General features: G+C 42.2%; 1 protein-coding gene across 1 annotated transcript in view; it reads right to left on the minus strand.

The window, feature by feature from the left end:
* bckdhb (branched chain keto acid dehydrogenase E1 subunit beta) overlaps window positions 1-18,804 on the minus strand; it is a 264,765-nt gene that overhangs the window by 19,861 nt on the left and 226,100 nt on the right. The gene's annotated exons all lie outside the window — the stretch shown is intronic.

Genomic DNA, 18,804 nt, shown 5'->3' on the forward strand with positions numbered 1-18,804 from the left:
CACTTTTTGAAAAGAAAGGAAGGCTTGCATCTGTACAGTGTTTTTCCTGGGCCACTGGACACCTCAAAGCGCTTTACAGCCAATTAATTATTTTTTGTCACTGTTCTGCTGCAGGAAACACAGCAGCCAATTTACACCCTGCAAACTTCCACAAACAGCATTGTGATAATGACCAGATCATCTATTTTTGTGATGTTGTTTGAGGGATAAGTATTTTCCAAGACATCAGAAATAATTCCTCATCTCTTCTTCAAAGTAGTACCATTGAATCTTTTACATCCACCAAATAGGGAGATGGGGTTTTGGTTTAACACCTCACCAAAACACAGTATAGCAGTCCCTCAGCACTGTACAGGAAATGTAGCCTAATTTTTGTGCTCAAGCCCCACAGTCAGACTTGAACCGAAACATGTGACTCAGTGGCAAGAGTGCGACCAATTGAGCCACAGTTGATGTTATAAAGATAGTGTGAACAGTGAGAGATAGTCATATGCATTTCAGTAGAATTGACACGAGCTGGTTCACTCTAACCTGAACTTCTGGGTTCCAATTTACAAAAACAGGATTGCAAGGCAGTACTGAAGTTGTAATGCAGTGAGAATAAAATGTCATCCTGCTGGCTGTAAAGACCACAACACAAAAAATAGGAGGACAAGTCATAGAGGTTTACAGCATGGAAACAGACCCTTCGACCCAACTTGTCCAACTTTTTTTTTTAAACCTCTAAGCTAATCCCAGTTGCTTACATTTGGCCCATATCCCTCTATACCATCATACCCATGTAACTATCTAAATGCTTTTTAAAAGACAAAATTGTAGTCCATACCATCTGTCAAACCTGCTCCTTCATTCAAAATGGCTGATCTTGGACCTCAACTTCACTTTCCTGCCCGCTTCCCACATCCCATTATTCCCTGAGAGATCAAAAATATATCTCAGCCTTAAGTGTATTCAACAATGGAACAGTCACAACCCTGTAGGATAGGGAATTCCAAAAATTCACAGTGCTTCAAATGAAATAATTTCTGTTCATCTCAGCCCTAAATGATCAGCCCCTCATCCTGAGACCATGGGCCCGATTTCACCACTGCATTGCACCCTTCTTCAGGTGTGAAAACTTGGTAAAGTCAGGCATGAGGCGAGTAGCGTGATTCACGTATGCCTCTGTGCTGGTTCCCCCTTTACCAAGGCTTGAAAATGGCCGTGATTCGGAACATGCCCGAAACAGGCACGATGGCCATTTAAATGCATTTGCATGCATTTAAATTGACTTAATGGGCTGCATGTCTAACTTTACCCGCGCTTCCCCCTTCACCACTGTGTTCGCCCATCCAGAATCGGCAGATAACAGACATACTCCACAAAAATCCGATTCGCGCTCTCCAGCTAGTGAAGAGGTAAGTGCCAAGCACCTGATGCTCTCTAATTGAGATGGGTGGGGGGGGAAGGTGGGTTCGACAGCTCCCTGCTTAAGATTGGTGGGGGAGAAGGGAGGGTCCGCTGCCACTCTGCTTGAGGTCGGTGGGTGTGTGGGGGGGGGGGGGGGGGGGTGGTGTGTCAATTGCCACTCTGCCTGAGATCAGTGCAGAGTGGGGGGGGGGCCCGCTGCAACTCTGTCTGAGATCAGTGGGGGTGGGGGTGGGGTGCTGCTGCCATACTGCTTGATCAGTGGGGTGGGGGTGTCCACTGTTACTCTACCTGTGATCAGTGGGGGGGAGAAGGGGAAGAGGGGCCCATGACCGGTCTGGGTGGCAGGGTGGGTGGGGGTGTGAGGGGATAAGGGGGTCAGGAATGTTGTGGGGATGGGACAATGTGGGGGCCAGGGAGAGGCCTTATCCGGCCCCGGAGCGATGTGACTGGGAGCCACGTTCTATCATTTTCTTTTTCTGCATGTGCGCAGTTGGAGGTGTCAATTGGAGCTGCAGGATTTCGGGTGCGTTAAGCCCCGTCCACAGGCTTCTGCAACGCAATTCGTACTCGCTGATATTTTATCAGGCAGAATGTGTATGGGGGCACCTGAGAATGGGTCTAAAAGTTGGATCTGAAACACTCCCAGTTTTAAGTCTGCTTAGCACTTCGAATCAAAATGGTAAAATAGGGCCCCGTGTTTTAGATTCCTTGACCAGCGGAAACAACCTCTCAGATTTTTTGTCTCCCAGTTGGGTTTGCCAAATTGGGAGATTTCCCGATATGGTGAATCTGACCTTTCAAAATGCAGGTTGATGAGGGGAGGAAGGTCTGAAGCAAGGGTTGAAGTTGGCGACCCAAGGAGCAAAAATGCAAGCTACTGGATGCAACAGTGGGCTGAACACAAGGTCTGCCTCTGTACTCCAGGGTCAATGTGTTCAAATAAATAAACAGTACTTTTTAAATATCCCTCCATACCTCACTACCTTCATTCTCCACCACCTCCCCCCACCCCATACACACACACTACATTTGCCTCTCATCCAACCCTTTATAGCCCTATGCCAATTTAGTGCCAACTTATGCCAACCAATGCCCCCATCACACTCTGCCCATAATCCCTCCTTGCCAACTCACCTAGTATCCTTGGATTGTTCCTGGGCAGCTTTGATAATTCCTGGATTACTCTGACAGCTTTGACACTACCAGGGTAGTCTGACACTTCCTGAATGGTTTTGGCAGGTTTGAGTATTTCCCTGACAGCCGGACGGGCCTCTGACAACTTGGCGGTTGCTACCATTTGTGTGTATAAAGTGCGTAATCATGTTCACTTTTAACAATCCCAAAGAATGCCCTATCTCTCCCAAAGGATGACTTTATCTCTCCCAGATGTATCCAGAATGCTATCCAAAGAGGTTCCTCCAGGCTATCCGAACACATCTATCAAGTTTAAACCTCCTGTCCATTCCACCCACTTGGATTCCACACTTCTGTTCTTCCAAAATCCCACTTCAGTGGAGCCAGCGAGTGATTTAAATGGCCAGATGCCTCCAAGAATCAGGTATGTTTGAACATCAGCCAGACTCCAGTCTCACCCTCCCCCCCACAAAGGGAAATGCTGGGTTTAGGGGGCTGACTTAAAAATTTCAGCCAGTTCTGGGATTTCTGCCATAACAGAAGAGTTGCTCTGATGTGGCAAAAATCCAGGCCTCAGTGTCTACTTTATCAAGCTCCCTCAGAATCTTGTATGACTCAATGAGATTGCCTCTCATGCTTTTGAATTTCAGGGAATATAGGCCCTATTTATGCAGCTTCTCATCAGAGTCCCATCCAATCCCTCCAGGGACCAATTTAGCAAACCTGCTGCCACCAGTGCAAGTTTTACCTTCTTTCAACATGGAGTTTGAAAATGCATACAGTATTCCAGGTGTGGTCTCATCAAAGCCCTGTATAAGTAGAAAGACTTATTTATTCCTGAACTTCAATCACTTTGTGTTAAAAGTCAATAAGTCTTCCTCATTGTTTGATGTACCTGTATGGTAACTTTGTACGTTCTTTGTACAAGCACATCCAAGTTACTTCGTACATTAAAATTCACAAGTTTAATCCTTCTAAAAATATTTTGTTTTTCTATTCTTATGACCAACAGGAAAAACATCATACTTTCCTTACCTTGTACTCAATCTGCCATCTTGCTGCCACCCAATTAACCTGTCTATATCTCTTTGCAGCTTCTGTCCTGCCCACAGCTTACCACTCCATCGAGCTTTGTATCATCAGCAAACTTAGATACATAACTCTCTTCGTCAAAGTCATTAATGCAGATTGTAAAAGCTGACACCCCAGCACCGATCCTGTAGTACTCTGCTGGTCGCAGCCTGCCAACCTGAAAATGCTTCATTAATGCCCAGTCTCTGCTTCTTATTCATTAGTCAGTTCTCCTTCCATGCTACTAGAATAACCTTGGCTTTATGCGCCTTTATCGTGCCCATTAATCTTTCTATGGTATGTTATTCAATGCCTTTTAGAAATCCAGATATGCTATGTACAGGTACTCCTTTATCTGCCCTACTAGTTACTTCCTCGAAAAATTAAAAGCTTGTCAAGCAGGATTTTCCTTTTGATTTGTTTTAATCATTCTTTTCTTTTCTAAGTGCATTGCTCGTACTTCCTTAATGATAAGAGTCCAGCATTTTCCCAATGACTGAAAGTTAAAGGGTCAAAGTTAAATGCAATTATTTTGCCGTTTTCAATCCCATTCCCATTATACTTGGGTCTGCACTTCAAAATTGCTACGATTCAGGATGATTTGAAAGCAGGGAATGCTTATCCGAGGCTTAGATTAAGATCACGTGCCTTCAAGTAGAGAAAGTAGCACCCTGGATCTGGCCAGGTTTGCCAATGATGCTAACACTGAGTGCCAAAACACCAATGTTTTCAAGTTCCCAGCACAAAAAAAAATTAAGTAACAATATCAAATAGTAGAAAACACTACCTAGGTTACATCAGTGGGATAGTCATATGATGTTTAGTCCAGATGACTATGTCAGTCTCACTCAGCTCCTAACCTCATTACAGCCTTTGTCCAAACATGAACAAACAGCTGAACTCCAGAGGTGAGCATGACTGCCCATCACATCAAAGCAGCAGTTGACTGAATGTGGCAACAAGGAACCCTAGCAAAACTTGATTCTTTGGGGATCAGGGGAAACTCTCCAATGGTTGAAGATATACTTAGCACAAAGGAAGGTGGTTGCAGTTACTGGATGTCAATCATCTCAGTTTCAGACATCACTACAGGAGTTCCTCAGGGTAACAGCCTAGACCCAACCACCTTCAGCTGCTTCATAAATGCCTTTCCTCCATCATATGGTGAGAATTGGGGATGATCGCTGATGATTGCATAACGTTCAGCCCCATTCATAACTCCTCAGATACTGAAGCAGTCCAAACCCATAACTGACGAGACTCGGACAAAATTCAGCCTTGGCTAAAACATGGCAAGAAATACTTGTGCCGCACAAGTGACAGGCAATGACCATCTACAACAAGAGAGAAACCAACTCTCTTCCCATGATATTAAATGGTATTACCATTTCTAATTGCCCTTGAACTGAGTGATTTGCTAGGCTATTTCAATGGTCATTTTGGAGTCATCTACATTGCTGTAGAACTGGAGTCACGTGGAGGTCAGACCAGGTAAGGACAGCCGATTTCTTTCCATAAGTAGCGGCCAGCTGCCTTCTTGAACCGCTGCAGTACCTAAGGCTATTGGACTGGATCAGACAAGTTGTGGTTTTGTAGTTTGTGCTGAATCCAACATTGTCCATCATTTGTCCTTCCAAATGCCTGTGCCTTGAACTGCTATTTCCAGAAAATGACATAATTGAGAATAATGACTGTTAAAGTGCGTCACTGATTTTTTTAATCACATTTAAATTTCACCAACTGCCATGGTGGGATTCAAATCCGGGTCCCTGGAGAATTATCCTCTGTCTCTAGATTATTAGTCCAATGACAATACCACTTTGCTTCCACCTCCATTAGACCCCAGGCGTCAGTAAACAGAATTTTGCAGGGTCAACAGGGCTAAGTTTGCCATTTTTATTCTAGCTGCCTGTGTCCATGCCAGGTGGTCCGACCAATTTCATTTCTCGAAAACGTTTTAGCAGCTTGGAAAAACTGAACGGCTGTTTCGGAGGGCAGTTAAATGTCAACCACATTGCTGTGGGTCTAGAGTCACATGTAGGCTAGACTAGATACAACACATTCCATTCTGTAAAGGACATTAATGATGGCTTTTGTTGTCATTCTTTCATCTTCACTGTCAGTGGCTCAGAATCCTGGAACTCCCTTCCTAACAGCACGGTGAGTGTACCTGTACCACATGGACAACTGCAGTTATAGAAAGTGTCTCACTTTCTCAAGGGCAATTACAGGTGGGCAATAAAAATGCTGGCTTAGCTAGTGACCTCCACATCTAGTGAAAGAATAATGGATAAATTTATTTGGTGAACAAAAGCTCATTAAAATTTGTGAGGGTGCAAATTAAATATTGGACTTAATGGTATTTTCTCCAAGCATGCAGAGATCCAGTAACATCACAACAATAGGAGGAAAAATCCTCAGGCCTTGCGATTTCCTGTATTTATTCAACCAGGCTCTTTCCTTAGCTCTTGGAACATGTTGTGTCATTATGCTTGGATATACATTGATTTAAAATGTAATAGGTAATGCTGCAACTTTATAAGACCCTTGTCAGGCCTCATTTAGAGTATTGTGTGCAGTTCTGGTCGCCTCACTATAGGAAAGATGTAGAAGCTATTGAGAGGGTACAGAGGAGATTTACAAGGATGTTGCCTGGACTGGGAGGCATGCCTTATGAAGTTAGGTTGAGGGAGCTGGGACTCTTTTCCCTGGAGAGACGAAGGTTGAGAGGTGACCTGATAGAAGTTTACAAAATGTTGAGAGGAATAGATAGGGTGGACTCTCAGAGGCTATTTCCCCGGGTTGAAATGGTTGCTACGAGAGGACACAGATTTAAGGTGCAGGGAGGGAAGTTCAGAAGTGATGTTAGGGGTAAGTTTTTCACTCAGAGGGTGGTGAGTGAATGGAATCGGCTGCCGTCAGTGGTGGTGGAGGCGAACTCGCTGGGGTCTTTTAAAAGACTTCTGGATGAGTATATGGGGTTTAATGAGATTGAGGGTCATAGATAGGTCTGTAAGTTGGTAGGTGTTGATGTGATCGGCGCAACTCGTGGGCCGAAGGGCCTGTTTGTGCTGTAGTGTTCTATGTTCTATGTTCTAATAGACATTTTCTGATCCGTCAGGTAGATGGCAGATGACAACGAGTGGATAATTTTCTTTTGCTTTCCCAGCATGAAATCCACAGAACTTGCACCAAACTTCGTGACTCGATTGACAGATGTTGAAAACATTTCTAACATCACACACACAGAAACTATGCAAGCAGTAGGCCTGTTTGAAATAGAATTAACCAAGGCTATTACAGTGCCACCCCAAATTTGTTCAAACATGTAGCTAGCAAGTAGTGAATCCATAATATTACAACAGGAAAGTTTTTGACCTTCCCTGTTGGTGGCGGAAAGTAAATATTATAAATTTGGGTTATGATGTATGAAGGTACAGAGTCTATATTCCGTGTTGCCTTTTAAAAGTAAAGTTTTCATCCCTTGGTCAGTTTTATGGGCATATGAAATTCATTTAAAAGAGGCATGCAACAGTCAACTTTGTGTCTGTGGTCAGTGGTTTTCTGTGCCGAACTCTGCACCACAAGGGAGAACAGCAGAAGAACGGCAGCTTTCAGGAAGCCTCTCTGCTGGCAAGGGTGAGTCAGTGTTAAGGTGGGGATTGATGTGGTGTGGGGTCAGGAATATGGAGGAGTGAAGTGGGAAGTGACTGGCGTCCTGCGTGTAGTGGGTGAAACAGTCAATTAGAGGGGCCTAAAAGGTCGTGTCAGTGTTGCACACAATGTGGGCCCACTTCAGCGTATTGGCTGATAGTCTTTACCGGACTTTGATTTCACCTACAACATTTCAGTTACCCCTGCTGAGAGGATAATAGGGAGGGCCAGCATGTTCAGCGATATCCCATGGAGTGGTGAATGGTACACCAGAAATTAACATGTAAGGAAATGTCTCTAATTCAACCGTAACCATAGGGAGGTGATGGCCTAGTGGTATTATTGCTGGATTATTAATCCAGAAACACAGTGAATGTTCTGGAAACTCAGGTTTGAATTCCGCCACGGCAGATAGTGGAATTTGAATTCAGTTAAAAAAAAGACTGGAAATAAGAATCTACTGATGACCATGAAATCATTGTCGATTGTTGGAAAAGTCCATCTGATTCACTAATGTCCTTTAGGGAAGGAAATCTACCATCCAAACCTTCTGACCTACATGTGACTCCAGAGCCACAGCAATGTGGTTGACTCTCATCTGTCCTTGGGTGACTAAAAATGGGCAATAAATACTGGCCAGCCAGCGAAATCCATTTCCTACAAATGAATTTTTTAAAATGCATGCCAGTCATGAGGTATGTCAGTACACTGAACTCTGAGTAAGCTAGTCTCAACAAATAACAATGGTGCACACATGAATGAAGTGAAGCCAATAAAATGTGAAATTTAAAATTGAAAACACCCATGCCACTTTTTACCATTGGGAGGTAAATTGTGGCCTTGATGAAAGCTCTCTTTTATCCCGGAAACTTTTTTATAGCTCTTCCACTACGACTGCATTGTCAGCTGATGACAGATTTCACCACTGAAAAGCTTCCACTGCAACATGATTCTACGTCTCCATGCATGCAGGCGGCACTTTAGATTTTAACTGAGTGAGAACCAGCAAAAGGCAAACACGCAGAAGTGATGACCGCTCGTGTTGCCAGTGGGAACAATTAAAATTCCACCCACCATGATGGTACGGCTCAAATTGCCCCAATCAAAATATACAACTGTTTTATTTTTGGGTAAAGTACATTAATTTTAGAAAGGCCACCTATATTTTTAATTTCGTTCTCTAAGAAAATGCTTAGAAAATGAATAAAATAACTAAAATCCCACTGTAGGAATAGTTCAATGCAAAAACAATAAAATCACACCCAATTTAAACAGTGAAAAAATTGACAAAACGCACAATAACGTTCGCAACTTCCCTACTCACATCCTTTAGTCAAGTCCATTTGTTATTTAAATATACAGTATGCAGAAACTTACTTTACTGTACAATGATTAATATTTTAGCATTATCATTCACTTTGTATTAATGAAGTTTACTACAAGCTCAGGAAGTTCTTAAATATTCTCCATATCATACAACCTATTTGACAATGTGAGCCAACACTTCAAAAACACTAATATTGGCAGATTAAGTATTCAAATCATGAACCATCTTGCAAATTCTGTGCATTTAAGATCACAGAAATTTATTCTGTGGAATTACTATTTGAGGAACATTAACTGTGTATAAGAGGGAGAACTCTAATAGGTTAGTAAGCTTTTTAACCCATTCGACACTATGGCATTGATAGATCTACCAGCATTAAATTAAATGACTTTTAAAACAAGCTGTGAGCCAACAAGACAGCAGTTTATACATGAGGTGCAGTAGGAGTGTTAGACAAGTGTTTATGATTTTAAAACACATTTCTGATATTTTGAATGTATTACTGTATTTTTTAAAGTATATTGTTCATTTTGGCTAACAGCAATTTACTGCGAAGCATCATGGCAAAAAGCATTAGGGCAAAGCCATATTCCAAGAGAATGCTTAGGTCTTGAGAACATGCAAGATTTTTCAGTAAAGTTTTGGATGTAGAGAACATTTAAACACAATCATATTTCATGAATAGAGTTTATTCACTGTCCATATAAGATGGGTGCATGCCCAGACATGGAGTCATATCTGGTTTGATGGTTAATCTGGCAATGACCTTTAATGGAACTCATGGGAACATTAATTTGAACTTGGGATAGCATCTGAGGTTATTCAACAACATGGAAAGTATGGTAACCCAAGACAGGAGTTAGCTTCTGATTATAAGGACTAATAAAATATCATTATGCCAGAGGGTAAGATGCGACTGGCTAAGGCATATGACAGATATTATTGTTGATTCATATGTATTGAAGATGATTGATTTAAAGTTAATGAAAGGTGGGAGTAATTGATGAAACAACCTGTAATTGATCTGTTTTGAATTATATATGTTAGATTTCATCGGAGAGGCTGCTCTATCTCAGAGCTGCTCTGACTCCTTGATGGTCTCTTAATGGCCACTGGTCGAATAAAGTTTGCGTCTTTAAACTGAGAATTGGCTTTGTGAGTTCTTGTGTTGTCTGAAGCTTAGGGCAGCAGCAACCATATCGGTAACCCCACCAATACTGTGCAATATGAAGTCTAAGTCCCATATTGTATATGATTTACCAAACCATTTCTTAGGACAAGTCTCAGTTAATACTTGTTGCTAATTTATTTGTGCATAATGAACTATCCTTGGCTAAAAGGACAGACAATTGGGGTCTTTATAAGCATGCTTCACAAGAGATAGCTACCTGAATTTGTACAGCAAAAGCACAAGAGCATTCTCCGGTAACTTTTCCTTTACACTACAGGAAAGTATCAAGTACTGCTTACTGGTGAAATAAGCAACATTAGTGTATCATCATGTGCAGATTCAAAGTTAAAAATTATGGCCAATTATTCCAAAGTCATGAACTAGTAAACCATCAATAAAAGAAGGTATTGTCAAAGTGATTTCTGAATGGCAGCAACAGGAATTGTACAGATGAAGAAAAACAGACATAGCTGACGAACAGATCAGGCAAAATGCCATTATCCGAGGAAGGCAAATGCATATGACAGAAAATGATTACTGCTTTTTGATCTTTGCTTAAAGGAAACATATGAGTTCAATCTAAGTAAGTTCTGGGAAACAAAATGGAATAGACAACAAAGAAAGATTTGTTCTGAATAAGAATAAACTCAACTGACATTCTTATTGACAACATTTCCTTCAATTATTGTACCAATATTCCTACATTCATGAAACAAAATTGTAAAAGAGTAGATATTGGTGATCTGTGAACATATACTTGAATCTAATTTATCCTTATTATGTTACGTTATGTACTCTAATCCCAAGCAGCACACAGCAGGACCATACAGACTACTCATTTAAATTTGAATTATTAGTGAATTGGCTTTTTTTCCCCCCCAAGAACAAAACCCTTACTTAATGGGTTGTTTTATTTAAATTGCTTTATTTAATTGCTGGATAATAAGAACATAAGAAATAGGAGCAGGAGTAGGCCATCTAGCCCTTCGAGCCTGCCCTGCCATTCAATAAGATCATGGCTGATCTGAAGTGGCTCAGTTCCATTTTCCCACTTTCTCCCCATAACCCTTAATTCCCTTGTCTACCAAAAACCTATCTACCCGTGTCTTAAATATATTTAGCGAGGTAGCCTCCGCCACTTCAACAGGCAGAGAATTCCAGAGATTCACCACCCTTTGAGTGAAGAAGTTCCTCCTCAACTCCATTCTAAACTGCTCCCCCCTTATCTTGAGGTTGTGCCCTCTAATTCAAGCATCTCAGTGCAAAAAAAGTCTGAATTAACCAGAGAATATTGTAATAAAAACAGAAATTGTTGGAAAAACTCAGCAGGTTTGACAGCACCTGTGGGGAGAGAATCCGTCACCAAGGAGGAAATAGCGAGGCATCTTGAGAGGAATTGCTTGATAGAGCAGACGCAGCATGGTTTCGTTAAAGGGAAGTCGTGTCTGACAAATTTACTGGAGTTCTATGAGGATGTGTCTAGGGCGGTGGATAGAGGAGAGCCGGTGGATGTGGTCTTTCTTGATTTTCAGAAGGTGTTTGACAAGGTACCTCACAAGAGGTTATTGCAGAAGGTCAGGGGACATGGAGTTGGGGGTAGGGTGTTAGCATGGATAGAGGATTGGTTGTCAAATAGGAGGCAGAGAGTGGGGGTCAATGGGTGCTATTCGGATTGGCGGTTGGTGACTAGTGGAGTGCCCCAGGGGTCGGTGCTGGGGCCTCAGCTATTTACCATTTATATAGATGATCTGGAGGAGGGAACCGAGTGTAGGGTGTCGAAATTTGCTGATGACACCAAGATTGGTGGAACGGCAAATTGTGCGGAGGGTGTGGAGAGTCTACAGAAGGATCTAGATAGGCTGGGCGAATGGGCCAGGAAATGGCAGATGGAATTTAATGTTGGCAAGTGCGAGGTGGTCCACTTTGGTAGGAATAATGGTAGGATGGATTATTACTTACGTGGAGAAAAACTGCAGCAGGCGACGGTGCAGAGGGACCTCGGGGTCCTTGTGCATGAGTCGCAAAAACCCAGCTTGCAGGTGCAGCAGGTGGTCAGGAAGGCGAATGGGATGCTGGCCTTCATAGCAAGGGGGATTGAATATAAAAGTAGGGAGGTCTTGCTGCGGCTGTATAGGGCATTGGTGAGGCCGCAGCTGGAGTACTGTGTGCAGTTTTGGGCGCCGTACTTACGCAAGGATATTTTGGCCTTGGAGGGAGTGCAGAGGTTTACTAGGCTGATACCGGAGTTGAGGGGGTTGAGCTATGAGGAGAGGCTGAATAAATTAGGCTTGTACTCGTTAGAGTTTAGAAGAATGAGAGGAGATCTCATTGAGACGTATAAGATGATGAATGGGATGGATAGGATAGAGGTGGAGAGACTCTTCCTGCTCAGAAAGGATAGTAGGACTAGGGGGCACAGCCTCAAGATAAAGGGAGGGTGATTTAGAACGGAGTTGAGGAGGAACTTCTTCACTCAAAGGGTGGTGAATCTCTGGAATTTTCTGCCTGTTGAAGTGGTGGAGGCTACCTCGCTAAATATTTTTAAGACGCGGGTTGATGGGTTTTTGATGAGAGAGGGGATTAAAGGTTATGGGGAGAGGGCGGGAATGTGGAACTGAGCCACGACAGATCAGCCATGATCTTATTGAATGGCGGGGCAGGCTCGAAGGGCTAGATGGCCTACTCCTGCTCCTATTTCTTATGTTCTTATTCTTCTAAGATTGCAAACTCTTTCCTTCTAGAACTGCTTAATATTTGCAATATTTTGCAATGTGCAATGAATATTCTTCTGACTGAGTGAATTAGCAATTTATGTAATACTTCAAGAGGATTACATAGATTACAAGATATTCATGTTTTTATTTGTTCTGCATGTGAGATCTAATCCCAAAACGTTGCCATACATCCTGTTCCCATATTCCTTCATTACCGTTCTTTCAACCACTTTCAATGCTGAATTGGTTTCTGACTCCAATCACATTCCAAATTCTCATGGCCTGCATTTTGTGCCCATCGGGCACAAGTACTCGATGAGCCTGACAGCAGGCACAAAACACACTTCCATACAGCAAGGGGCCGCTGAATGCTATTTCACGCTGGCTGACCAATTAAAGGGCTGCCAAAGTGAAACGTGGACTGGGAAAGGCTCAGCACTGCTGAGGGCCCTCCTTGGAAAGAAGGCAGGTGCGGAGAAAGTGGAGGGTGCTAGCTGGTGCTTCTGATATGCTCCCTCAGGGATACAGTCACTGCAGAGCTGTCTCATGGAGTTGTAAAACATGAATTAAAATGGAGAAACACTGAAAAGAGCATCCAGACATTCAAGAACAAACACAGTACCCCAGCACCTTTTGAATTTTATTTCAGCCCAGACATTTCATCCTGGATCGAGGTTGCAGTTAAATATAAAGGCCGCCTGACCAATTAATCCACTTGACAACTGCAATAGCAGATGAGCCACTTAAAATTGAATTCAATTGGATCTTGTATCACAGCTTGGTATGGCTCCTGCCCTGCCCAAGACCGCAAGGAACGACAAAAGATCATGAACGTAGCCCAATCCATCACGCAAATCAGCCTCCCATCCATTGACTCTGTCTACACTTCCCGCTGCCTCGGCAAAGCAGCCAGCATAATTAAGGACACCACACACCCCGGACATTCTCCCTTCCACCTTGTCCCGTCGGGAAAAAGGTACAAAAGTCTGAGGTCACGTACCAACCGACTCAAGAATAGCTTCTTCCCTGCTGCTGTCAGACTTTTGAATGGACTTATCTTGCGTTAAGTTGCTCTTTCTCTACGCCCTAGCTATGACTGTAACACTCTCTCGTTTCCTTCTCTATGAATGGTATGCTTTGTCGGCAAGGAACAATAACTCTCGCACACACCCACTGACCAAAATATCAGATGAGTGCACCAGGATGTCAGGATTTATGCCTAATGCCTTCCCCTGATTTCACATGCTTCAGGTCAAGGCTGTGCCTACATGTGCAGCGATTAATTATGTGCAAAAATGTTTCCATTTTCCTCTGGCCTAGACCTGGCATTTAATCTTATATCACTAAATTTGAATTCCATGTAGGAACATTAAATTTTACTGAATGAACTTTAAATTTCACTATTAGCGCCAGATGCATCACTATTTGTGAAACCAACTGAAAAACTGTTTGAATTGTGCATGGTGAGCATTGTGCATTGACCCTTGCAATGGAGCTCAGGCAGGTTTTTGGTGAGCTTAGTAGCTGATGAAGGAAGAATGAGTTACAGAACAAAAAACATGGTCACTTCAAATTGAGCTCTTCTAATATTAGGATCAAAACTACTGCTGAATATAAAAATCAGTGCCATTCAGTACTGTTTCCAATCCACTAAAAGTCTTCAGATTGTTTAATATCAGTTCTTAAGTGCATGATGATTAGACAGTTTCTAAAAAAAGTAGGGACCGTAACTTCTGAGCTGCCCAGCATCGGATTTGGGATGTACCCCAAAGTTGTGCTGGGGAAACCTTACCAGAACTTTCAAGGTAAGAGTTTGCATGATAATAGCCCAGAAACATAAACCACCTCTGGGCAATCGCTTTCCACTGGGAACCATCCAAAAATATGATTTAAATTGCAAACTTTGAGTGTTTCTTGCTGTGTTACACAAATAGTTATTCAGAAAAAAAGATTGGAAGAATTAAAATCTCTTCTAACTTCTGTCATTACTATAAATACCCAGATTGACCACCTCCCACAGCCAACGCAATTCCCTCCAATATCCTACAAATGACCCCCCCCCCCCAATGGGATTCCCCAATCAAACTGGAGCTTCCTCCTCATCTCAAGGTCTATCCCTCATCCCCACACCTGACCTCCATCACCCTGAGGTTCAAACCCCACTACCACTCTCCTCTCCCCAATCCCCCAGCATGCAGTCCAAACACTGCCCCCCCGCCCCCCAACTCCACTGCCCCGAAGAAACAGCACTCCTCCCATCAAGGTCAGACTCTCCCCCACAACCCCACCCCATGAGATGTGAGAACCCACAAGGTCCACTTTTCTTCCCAACCTGCAATTCCAACCTCTGATCGCCTGGACGAACAAATTCCTGTCCTTACTCACTGGTCTCCTAATTTTGAATTATACCACATTAATCGGCTTTTCCTTTGCTTATTTTCTTTCTTATTTTAAAACAGTACCCACTTTCCCTCAGTTTTAACTAAGGAGCCAAATGTCACAGCTCCCCACTAAGTCAGGATGGCCCTCCCCACCACCAAATCCTAGCCACATACCTTAGAGTCATCCCTGGCGATTTCAATGGGACCTTTAACCTATTTGGTTTGTGGCAAATAAATGGGGTGTGTTGTACTGCCTAAATATCACCTGGCCCAAGTTGGATGGTTGGACAGGAGACAGGCATGGAAGGAAATCCACATAGGTAGGCAGGCATAAAGTGGCAATCTGATGCTGACTGCCACTGTGTGGAAGCTACAGTGTAAGGAATTTACTTGACTTTCAGTCAGTGTTTGCTTCACCAACAGTGTGTTCCATTGTCATGATTCGTTATGACTTTAGTACGTGAAAATGAACAGTGTTACTATGACTTTAAAAACTAAATTGGTGTTAATTATTGGAAATTGCATAGCAGCATATATTACATTATATTGTTTTTGTTTGTGGCAGTTGTTACAGGGAACTGTAGATTAACTAGAAATGATTACAGTGATTTAATCAGCTGCAGATTTAAAGAATGATAATTGACAGTTAATTAACAAAAGATTATTCCACCAGTGCGTTTTTCCATATGAATAAATTCGATACCAGATTCAATAGATTCAATTTCATTTAAATGAAAGCAGTTACATTTTATTGGGAAAACAGACTAATATATGCAGTTATTGACAAAATCCGAGTAAACTAAAAACAGGACAAACCTTTTTTCAAAACGTATTTGGTTCTGAGCAAGGTAACACTCAAAGCGTTCATTCATTTTGAATCTCAGTACCCCAAAGGGAATAGCATACAAGAGATAATGCAGAGGTAATGAGAAAAATTCTGACTTAATGGGGAGCTGTGACATTTGGCTCCTTAGTTAAACTGAGAGGGAAAGTAGATACCATTTTAAAATAAGAAAGGAAATAAGCAAAGGAGAAACCGGTTAACATGATATAATTCAAAATTAGGACACCAGTAAGGAAAGGAATTTTCGTCCAGCTGAAAACCTGTGGGATAAGCTGCCACCTAGTGCAGAAAACGCATAAACAGTAAATTCTATCAAAAGGGAATCGGAGAAAATTCTGTTGTGGCTACAACATAAAATCTAAAGCAATGTGTTGACAAACGGGGGCATGGATTTAAAGAAATGAATGAGAACAGAGCTACCTCATATGGAGCAAGTTTGGTTTGTTGATTCTTTTTGCTTCCTGTAGAATTTTGAGTTATATGCAGGAGACAGGGGGGTAGTGATATTGTCACTGGACTAGTGATCCAGAAGCTCAGGCTGATGCTCTGGGGGCCCCAAGTTCGAATCCCACCATGGTAGTTAGTGGAATTTAAATTCAGTTAATAATCTAGAATTGAAAAGCTATTCTCAGTAGGCACAAAATCATTGCTGATTGTTATAAAAACCCATGCAGTTCATTAATGTTCTTTACAGAAGAAAATTTACCATCCTTACCTTGTCTGGCCTACATGTGACCCCAGATCAACAACCATTATTATGGCTCCGTAATTAATTCAAGGGTAGCTGGGATTGGGCAACAAGGATGGGCCTTGACAGCAACACGCACATCCCATGAAAGAATAAATTATAAAAAACAGAGTAACTTATTGTCTGTATATTACCAGGGGCTGCCAAGTTAAACTACAACTAATTTGAAATGATGGAACACGGACACTGAAATGAGAAAGGTTGATGGGTAACTCTGAGCAGTTCATTTTAGTCCTTTGCCGAAGGAAAACACATCAAATACATGGAATTAGAGCTCGAATCCAAACAACAATGCATCTATTGTCCCCACACTTAATTTTATGCTATAAGCTTTCTCTTTATGCTGCTTTGTTGCATTGCAAGGGATTCATTTTTTGGGAATATTGTGGCTTCAAAGCAAAATGCAATTGAAAGTTTCAGTAGCCCAATAGCTATGACATTGTTATCTGACTGACAGGGATACCGGAAGGGCAATTCCCAAATTATTTGCTTACCACTATTTCCAGTTTGCCTCAAATTAGTGCCATCACTTCAAAGCCAAGTTCCTTTAAAAGAAAGCTCATGCTTTGTGTTATATAGTGTTCTTGAAATTTCAGGCTTAATTAGGAAAAAAAAGGCATTTCTTGATAAAGATATGATGTGGAGATGTCGGAGATAGACTGGAGTGGGCACAGTAACTAATCTCACGACACCAGGCTAAAGTCCAGCAGGTTTATTTGGAATCACAAGCATTCAGAGCTCTGTTCCTTCATCAGGTGAGTGGAGAGGTAGATTTCACAAACACGGCGAATATAGACAAAAGACTCAAATGCAAGATAATGGCCGTAATGCAAGTTTTCCAAGTAATCAAGTCTTTACAGATACAGACAGTGTGAGTGGAGAGAGGGATAATCACAAGTTAAAGAGGTGTAAATTGTCTCAAGCCAGGACAGTTAGTAAGGTTTTGCATTAACTTGCAATTGTGTCCTTGTCTGTATATGCTGTGTTTCTGATCCTACCTCTCCACTCACCTAATCAAAGGAGCAGCGCTCCGAAAGCTCATAATTCCAAATAAACCTGTTGGACTTTAACCTAGTATTGTAAGACTTCTTACCTTGATAAAGGTAAAATATACAGGGCCTGAGGCTGCCTTGGAGGCAGTTCCAGCTCCCTGGTTGCTCCAGGCCTTACATGATTACTAAATGGCTTCCAGATGTATTCTGCCCGAGAGAGGACTCGACCCTCTGGTGTGATCACCCACTCTCGGTTCCCATTTGTCCTCCAAGCCAAGTGAACCTCTGCTGTGCTGTCTTAAAGAGGTAGACCCCACAATCATTACACTTTGCACATACTTATAATCCTTGCAGCTGTGGGAACAAACTGGGGACAGAAAAGACAGAGAGAGATCCAGTCTTGAATCAAATAAGATAGGGGGCACGTGGCACAGTGGTTAGCACTGCTGCCTCACAGCGCTAAGGACTCCGGTTCGATTCCGGGGCGGGGAGGTGGTGTTCACTGTGTGGAGTTTGCACGTTCTCCCGTGTCCGCTTGGGTTTCCTCTGGGTGTTCCAGTTTCCTCCCATAATCTGAAAGATGTCTAGTTAGGTGCATTGACCCAAACAGGTGCCTGAGTGTGGCAACTAGGGGAATTTCACAGAAACTTCACTGCAGTGTTAATGTAAGCCTTACTTGTGATTAATAAGTTAACTTTAAAACAAATAAACATGCTAAGGACCATTTACCCATCCCTAATGTCAATTTTCTATTTGAAGTGATACATATGACACAAGGAACACCGGCAGTATTTATATGGTTGCATATTGCAAAATATTTATCAAGGATATCGTAATATATTTGGTTTTTCAAAAGATCTACAAATAAGATCAGCAAAGGACTAAGTGTACAGAGTCAGGAGGCAAGTAGCAGAATATACAAAAGTTAGGCTAGGAAGAGAATAGGGGTTAATGTTAGCCAGTCCGATTTGCAAAAGGTGGCAAACAGTGTTCCACAAGGATCAGTGCGTGAATCCATATTTTTCAGGACTTATATAAACAATCTGTTCTCAGCAAAAGTATAACTATAAAATTTATAGAGATACCAGTTTTGGAGTTTAATGAGTGTTGAGGAAAACTGCAATAAAATACAAGGTGACATCAATAAGCAGATATGTAACTGACAGTAATGGCACGGGTTGTTGACAATGGTATCATACTCCCTAACATGCCTGGGTTCCAACAGGGCCACTCAGCAGAGCTAAATTCTAGAGGTGAAAATGAGAGTGACCCTTGACAGCAAGATAACATTTGACCCAGTGAGGAATCAAGGAATCATAGGAAAATTGAAATCAATGGGGAAAAGGCAAGAAACTCTC

The sequence above is a fragment of the Carcharhinus amblyrhynchos genome, chromosome 7 (assembly GCF_965287045.1).
Source record: "Carcharhinus amblyrhynchos chromosome 7, sCarAmb.v2.hapA, whole genome shotgun sequence".
Classification (NCBI taxonomy): Eukaryota; Metazoa; Chordata; class Chondrichthyes; order Carcharhiniformes; family Carcharhinidae; genus Carcharhinus; species Carcharhinus amblyrhynchos.